Below are 8,262 nucleotides of genomic sequence, written 5' to 3' on the forward strand. Positions count from 1 at the left end.
TACCCTTATGTCACTGAAGGGTTAAAGATTTTTATGTTGTAATCTGTAACAATGGAAGAGAGGGTGATTCTCCACCTATAAAAGGAGCCCTCCTCTCCCTTTCAAATCAATGAATGAAGCCTCCTCAATTGAGCATTTTGTGTCATTGCCATTCTCTTATCTTTCAAACCCTTATTCAAACACTCTCTTTACATGTGAATGTCTCATTTAGCATTAGCTCCTCATGCTTAACCCAATTTTGGACCTCTTTGATGAATCATGATAAGTGGGATAAGGAGTTATTATCTTGGTGGGCCTGTGACTCTCAAGGTAGCCCTTGCCTACCAATGGTTTTAGCGGTAATGAGCATGTGGAAAGACTTTGGGGACCATAGGTAAATCTTTACGATTGTCCGCTGAGCAATGTTAACCCTTACCCTCTAGCTTGAATCATGAAGGAGATGAAAGGCAAGAGGCTATGTGAAAATTGAGGTTTCATGCAAAGAGAGGGAAGTGCAGTTTTTTGTGGTCTAATACCCGAATTTCAACCGCATCACTCGGGTATTGGTTTCTAAAATTGATCATATGGCTAGGAAGCTCTTTATATGCTCTTTCCACTCATGTAGCTAATTTCTTAATCCTTTACTTCATTGATGATGATTAGAATTTCTTCCAAAGTTGCTAACTTTTAGGGCAGTTTTATAGGCTTGTAATAAAATGCTCATAACTTTTCGCTCAGTGGCTCGTTTTCAAAAGTTTTTATATAGGCGCAAAGCTCTCTTCAAGCTCTACGTACCTATATAATTCTCTTTTGTACAATCTATATAGATTTAAAACTATAATTCTTTGTGTATCTCCGTTTTTATAGACTTTTGGCTCTTCTTAATAATGATTAATTCCTCTTAATCTCTTATCAAAAAGCAAATCCCATGTATCTTATCCTCTTGTTAGTGATTGCTAAGGTTGAGATGTGAGAAAGAAAAAAGGGCGAGGTAATAAGTATGACCTGAACTTCTTTACTGCTGCAAAAACAAGAGACAAACCACCTTTCTCCATTTCACCATACCTCTCCTCGGCATCAGTGAGTTGTCGGCTTGCATAATACACTGTGGCTGCATACGCCCTTGCTCTCCCTTTTGCAAGAGTATAGCACCCACTGAATGTGATGAGACACTTGGGTTCACATAAAAGTCCTCCCTCCACCTAGGAGGCTGCACAATTAAAATTTGACTCATGCATTCCTTGAGCAAACAAAAAGATTGAATTTGATCGAGCCCCCATTGGAAAGAAACATTCTTCTTTGTTAACAGATTTATAGGATACATCTTCTCAGAGAACATGTCAACAAAGCGTTGGTAATACTTTGTTTTACCCAACTCCTTACCTCCCTTACATTGGTAGGTGGTGGGAGGGCCACAATTGCCTGCACCTTCTCAGGATCCATCTCTATGCCTTCTTCTGAGATAATATGTCCCAAGAGAACCACCTTCCTTCATACCAAGCGGCATTTTCCAGGATTAAGACACCCTTTTTCATCATCAATACTTTGCAAGGCCAACCTCAACTTTTCCAAGTGATCCATGCGGCTTGAATAAATGCAAAAATCGTCCAAAAAGACCCTTATAAACTTCCCCAAGTAAGGTGCAAATACCTGACTCATGAAGCGTTGAAAAGTTGCTAGTGCATTGGTCAAGCCAAATGGCATCACCCTATAGGCATACACTCCCCAAGGGGTGATAAATGAGGTTTTCCTTTGATCTTCTTCTCACAAATCCGGATTTAAAAGTATCCATCACACACTGAATACAACTCATGACCTGCAACTTGATCCAAAATCTCATCCTGAAAGGGTAGAGGATAATAATCCCTCATTGTGCATGCATTCAAAGGGCGAAAGTCCACACACACATGCCATTTTCCACTCTTTTTGGGAGTGACTACAACTGGGGAAATCCACTCTGAATTCTCTACTAGAAAAATAAATCCAGCTTCAAGCAAATTAGTTACCTCCTTCTTAAGCACCTCTGCTTGCACTACTCCCAAACGCCTTAGCCGCTGTACCACTGGCTTACTTTGGGGCTTGAGATCAATCTTGTGCTCTACTAGGGTAACTTGGCGTACTTGTGATGAGTAGCTGTTTGCAAAAAGGTTAGGAAATCCATCCAACATTTTTAAGTAATTCTCCCTTTCAGTACCTGCTATGGACTCATCAAGAAGAAGTTCATTTTGTTGGTGAAGACTAGTGAGGTCCACATCTCCTTTCTTGCACATGGTTGAAGAAGCTTCCCCTTCCAAGGCTCCATTGTCTTCAGCATCCCCTCGATCCCTTCCCAGGGAAAGACCAAATGCAACTCCCTCCACCTCCCATTTTGAGATGGAATCCTCGAAGCTACCACTTGTCTCCTCTTCATCGGATGACTCTGACTCTGAACTTTCGAAAGTTGAAGGTTCACCTCTTACCACTTTCTTGCGATGAATCTTGATGTTGTAGTGGACCTTCTTATTCTCACCTTGTAGAATAAGATCACCTGTCTTCCACTTTTGAATCGCCTTCACTTGGCGAAGCCATGGCCTACTACCCAATATCAATGGGTAAGCCCTAGCATCATCAGGCTTTGTAGGAATGACCTGGAAAGTTGTAGGTACAGAAATACCACATACATCCACTCCCAAATTCCTGACAATTCCTAAGGTTTTCACCCTAGTATTATCAGCAAGTTTGATGCGATAGGGAGAGTTAGTAGAAAACTTTAAACCAGCATCTTTCATTGTTTTTTCACTCATGACATTGATTGACGCACCTCCATCAATGTATGCATTAGAAATTGTTTGCCCCTTGTGAGGTGAAAAAAAGAAAAAAAAACACTGCCTCTATAGCCTTTCACCTCCCAAACTTGGACACAACAACACAAATGGGGGCACCACCAGCCATCGGCTAGAACACTTCTTACACTTCACCACCCACCCACACCAAAAAGAACAGCCAAAACAGGGACACCATAAACCAAGTAAACACCCAGCAACACATACACTTCCACCGTGTGCGTGACGAGGTAATCAAAGGCTGGCATAAAGTGCACTGTGAGAGTGTAAACCCGTGGACTACACCACCAAAACACGTCAATCATGCCTTCTCCTGCAAATCAACACACACAGGATACCAACACAACAACATAACAAGACACATCACTAGTGTCTTTCATCTTTGATTCCCAATCAACACTTCATACAGCTTCTTCCGACACAGAAGCTTCACTCACACAACCTTACAAACACGACACCTTCACATCAACACAAGGATGCATACTCACCAAGCTGTCCCCATTAATCTTGGCCAATCCCTGTCACCTTTCCTCAGAAACACATCACATCTGCCCATGCAATAGTCTTCCCGTAATCACCTGTTTCCTTGCTCCCCCAGGCAGCTCTCTCAAAAGTCAGCACCACACTTTTTCATTGCTTCACTCTGTCCCCTCTTATTGCATCCCAAAAGGCTCCCCCAGCCGTTGCCAGCCCTCTCTGCTGCCTCTGCACAATCACTCGATCAGCATCCTGCAGTAGCCCATTTAGGCGGCTCCCCTCTCTGCGTTGGCTCTGCCCGCTTACACACAAAACCCAGCAGAATGCAACTACAGGCTGAGGTGGCTCTCCTCTCCTCTGTCGCCTCACCAGCCACACCGGCTACACGACCCCCTAAGCTTTGCAGCTAGCCACGCACCAACAAAAGGCCACCTTCCCACGCCTCTGTTGTGCTGCAACAATACCCGCCCGGCGATCCACTCCTCCTCCGAGGCGGCCACTCTCTCTGTATCCCCAAAACCCAAAGCAAGGGGACGCCTCCACGTCACCACTCGCAAGCTCTCACAAAGCCAGTCGTCGTTGGTTCTATGCATCCAGCCACCGTCTGTGCTACCAGCTTCAAGGCGGCTCCCCTTCGCTGTTAACACTTCCACGATCACCCGAGAGACATCATGGTTCTTGGCGGCAACTCCACTTGCTGCAGCTCTTCGCCAACCCTATGCTCGCCACCGCCAGCAGCTCTAGCGAAACCTAGCTTTTGTATGTGTTGCGACCAACAGCTGCTATACAGCTCTCCTCTGTGTAGCTCCGCACGCTCATAAGAGAGGTCTTCTCCACCAGGCGGCAACTCCAGCCCCAAACTCGTCTCTCCCTCTTCAGAATCCCCCCCAGCCTTCTTGCACAAGCGGCCAACTTCCTTTCCTCGCGTCTTCGCCACCACCTTCTAGATGGTGTGCTGGCAGCCAAATGAACCCCAACGTGGACCCTTCACAAGTTGGCCACGTTAATTCATATATTTTTTTTATTTTTAAAGCCTCAAGGATGACCCCACAATGCTTTCATCACCTTGTGCCTCAAGTTCATGTGCAGCGTCCGCGACCTTCTAGATGAATGCAAGAAGTGCCCACACAAAAACTGGCCGCATCATAACTTACCAAACATGACAGTTGCCATCGATGCCCTGCATTTGGCAACCACCCTTCCACCACACTGCTGCAATAAAAAACTTCCAAATCTCCAGCATTTGCTCCCAAAAAAAACGACACGCATACCAGCTCACTGCAAAACCACCCGCTCTATACATTTGCCAGGGCATTCAGGGCAAAGTTTATTCACACACCACGCATCCCATATGTACACAGACTCAAAACACCTTTCAGATTTTTGCCTGACACCCCTCAATGAGATGACATCAATCACAGGCACATCATCTCCTACATCAATATCCACCTTTTGAACCATAGGAGTCCCATTATCCCTCTTCTTCTTTTTCTTAGATTGCCTTGTGCTAGTAGCCAGCTTACCCCATTCCTTTTTGAGATTTGGAGAGAGTGCCAAAAGTTGCCCAAATGTGATTTGTGTCGTTTTCTCCCTAAGATCTGTTAAGAGGTTATAACTAAGAGATCCTTGTCCAAGAGGAAAGTCAGATTGTCCAATTTTTCTGCTAGATGACTTCTTTTTCTTCTTATTTTTCTCCTCTTCTTCAGATTTATCTTCTTGTTCTTTTTCTTCCTGGCTTCTAGTTTTACGACTCCTTTTTGCCATTAATGGCATCAATGTTTCCTCTTCTTCTTCTGAGCATGTTTCCTCTAAAAGTGCTAAACTTTTATCCTCTCTTCTCCTCAATTTTGGACACTCAGTGTGATAGTGCCCCTTCTCTTGACATTAAATATAGGGATCGTGTGTTGTACCACTTTTAGTGTACTTCCCAGGTGAAGCAGTCCTTAAATTCCTTTAAAACCTTGACCATTTCCTACCTTTACCATTTCCTTTTCTTCTTGAGGTGTTAGGTCCTTAGGAATGAACATTTCTTTGGGCTCCTCAAAAGGTTCACCAAATTTTTCCTCTTTGACTTTAGAAGGCATGTTATATCTTCTTTCCCCGCCTTAGTGCATTAATAAGCTCTCCAAGGCAAATAACTATCCACCACCACCATTGGCCCATTGTATATGTTTTATAAATAATCAATGATTGACCACCATAAGCTCATTACATAATCCTCCTTGGCCTTCTTTTGGACTAATATATCATCATTCTTGTAGAGTAATGCCCCAACTAATTTATTGGAATTTGTATGAGTTTAGGAGGAGTACTCTCTTCTTTGAGTCAAATGTTGTGAGGTATCATCCTCTAGTTCATGTCATGGTTTAGCTTATACTTACTAGTTAGGAGAAATTTGGACTCTAAAAAGGCCGTCCAAGAAATTATTTAACAAAGAATGGGCTAGACAATGAGAGAGATGGGATTCTAGATTGATGTAACCTAGATCTTTTGGAATCTCCTCCCACCACTAGAATTCCATGTCTACATTAAAATCCTACATGAACTTTGACACTTTTTTCAAGAGAGAACACGTGGTGACCTTCATAGATTTATAGACTAATAATGTTTGACATAAAAACAACTTTACTTCTAAATGGGATAGAAGAAGTCCCGACAACTTAAAGAAATACCAAATTTTAATGAATTAAAAATTATTTCATAAATGAAAGAGAATTTTTTTAATGAACTTTCTTTGACCAAAGTTTATCACTATACACAAATATACACAAGTGATAAAAAAATATTAGAATAGATAACATCATAAGTTCTATAATTCATGAAAAACTCTACGATAATGCTTGAATATATTTCTAGACCCAAATAGCAAAGCCAATACAAATAATATGAAATAAAATTTCTTCCTATAAAGACGAGATAAAACTTTTTGAAGGTTTAAAGAGCAACAAACTAAATTATGTAAAGTAATAGAGTGATGATAAACTAAATCGTGTAAAGTAGTAGACTAAACAATCTAAACATCTAGCACTTGATCTTGATATTCCTCTTCTTCTTTATTGGATTAGTAGTTATTTTGTTCTCCTTGGGGACTAGGGAGCATCAAAGTAAGATCCTCATTTTCTAGTAGAGATAATGATTCCCCACGCTCATCAAAGAGGAGAGGCATAGGTTTTTTTAATGATGCTAACTGGTACTTCTCATTAGCGCTAATGGAGATCGCTCCCACCTCTTGATCTTGATTGGGAAATTCCATAGCACCCTTTACACGCATAAGAATAAAGGCTACTTGGATTTCATCCTTTTCAACTGCAATGTAGTTTCTCTTTCTCTTAACTACACATATCACACTTGTACCCACAAATTTAAAAAAATAAATATAATACCTAACACACAATCAATAATAAGAAAGTATATATTTGAATATGATTTTTTAAAGAAAGAATAAGTGTATACTAGTTCCAAAAAACAAGTTTAAGTATCCAATCCTCTCACGCATAAAATAAATCAATCAAATGATTAATCAAGCACTGAGGCTTCTGGTAAGGATTCACCAAGGCTTTGGACTCAGTCACATGCCTTAATTTCCTAGTTACTACAAGAAAATAAAGCACATTGGAGCATCTAGACTCATTAACATGTGCTTTAACATGTCTTTTCTCAATGTCATCCCAATAGCCAACCATGAGCATTTCAAAGAAACTTTTGAAATAAAAACCAGGAACATTATCTATATTTATTTTGACCCTAGAAATAATTTTGGTGAAACATAAACCTAAAGTGAAGAAACTAAAATAAATAAATTCTTGAAAATATACCAAACAAGACACTCTAGACCATGTGCTTCTTTTCTCGGGGAGCTGCAATTACTAATGCAGCTTGGCTAGTGCTATGACATTAGGGCCAAAAATGAAAAAAAAAAGGGCCCTTTAAGGTTTTGATTAAAACACTAATTAGCTGAGGTTCTAGTAGAATGAGACCTCCAAATTTGGTCGTTCAGAGGCACTTTTGGTGCATTTAAGAGATGGGCCACAATAAATGCTAACATTCCTTAAATCATGTCAGAGGTACTTTTCAGTCGTTATTCTCACTGTTATTTGAACTTTTGAAACGTCTATTGTACATTCAAATTTTGAAATTGAATAGAATCAAACCTTTAAAATTTGGAGAAAGAGAGCCTCCTTGTCAGAAATTCACATGGCAGACTTGTCCTTCTTCTTCCTTGATTTTCCCAAGCATCTTGTTGGCTCTAATACCAATGTTAGAAGCCATGATAAAGCCTATGATAAAATATTAAAGCACAAAACCAAAAGATTTAAGATAAAAATAGAGACTTTGCACGGTACGTGAGATTGGGTTGAATCTCCCCCATCATGGGAGAGGCTCACGTCCTCCCATGATGTATTTATAATGTATTCCTTAAAAAGCAAGAGACAAAAATATATGTGTGTCTCCACTTTGGGCTTGCATGTACAATACAACATATGTGAACACTCTAAGGTCCACAATAATAATTCAAACCTTATACATTGGATAAAACTTTACACACCTAATGTATGCACAAAATACTTGCACTTAATGTGCTCACAAAATACTTGCACTTAATGTGCGCACAAAATACGGGTCCAAATGTTCGCCAACGTCACGCGCCATATAAATAATTACCGCCTATATAAATATTCTTCCAATGTCGACGCCCAATGGATCCATACACGTCTTGCACACACTAACCCTACCCCCCACTGATCAGCACACACATGTATCAAAGAACTCATTCCAAATAAATCCATAAATTCCAACAAGATCAAGGGCATTGTTGAATCCCTTAGGTCTATCAATGTATCGGTGGAAAATGATGACTTGGCAAGTGTCTGTTTGAATGGACTTGGCAAACAGTACAAGCCATTCAAGATCTCCATTGCAGTCAGGGAGAATATTCCCAGCTTTTGGGACTTGGTGTCTATGCTGATCATAGAAGAAACGTCTT

This window comes from Cibotium barometz, chromosome 53, assembly GCF_041138505.1.
Source record: "Cibotium barometz isolate CiBa-2024 chromosome 53, ASM4113850v1, whole genome shotgun sequence".
NCBI lineage: Eukaryota > Viridiplantae > Streptophyta > Polypodiopsida > Cyatheales > Cibotiaceae > Cibotium > Cibotium barometz.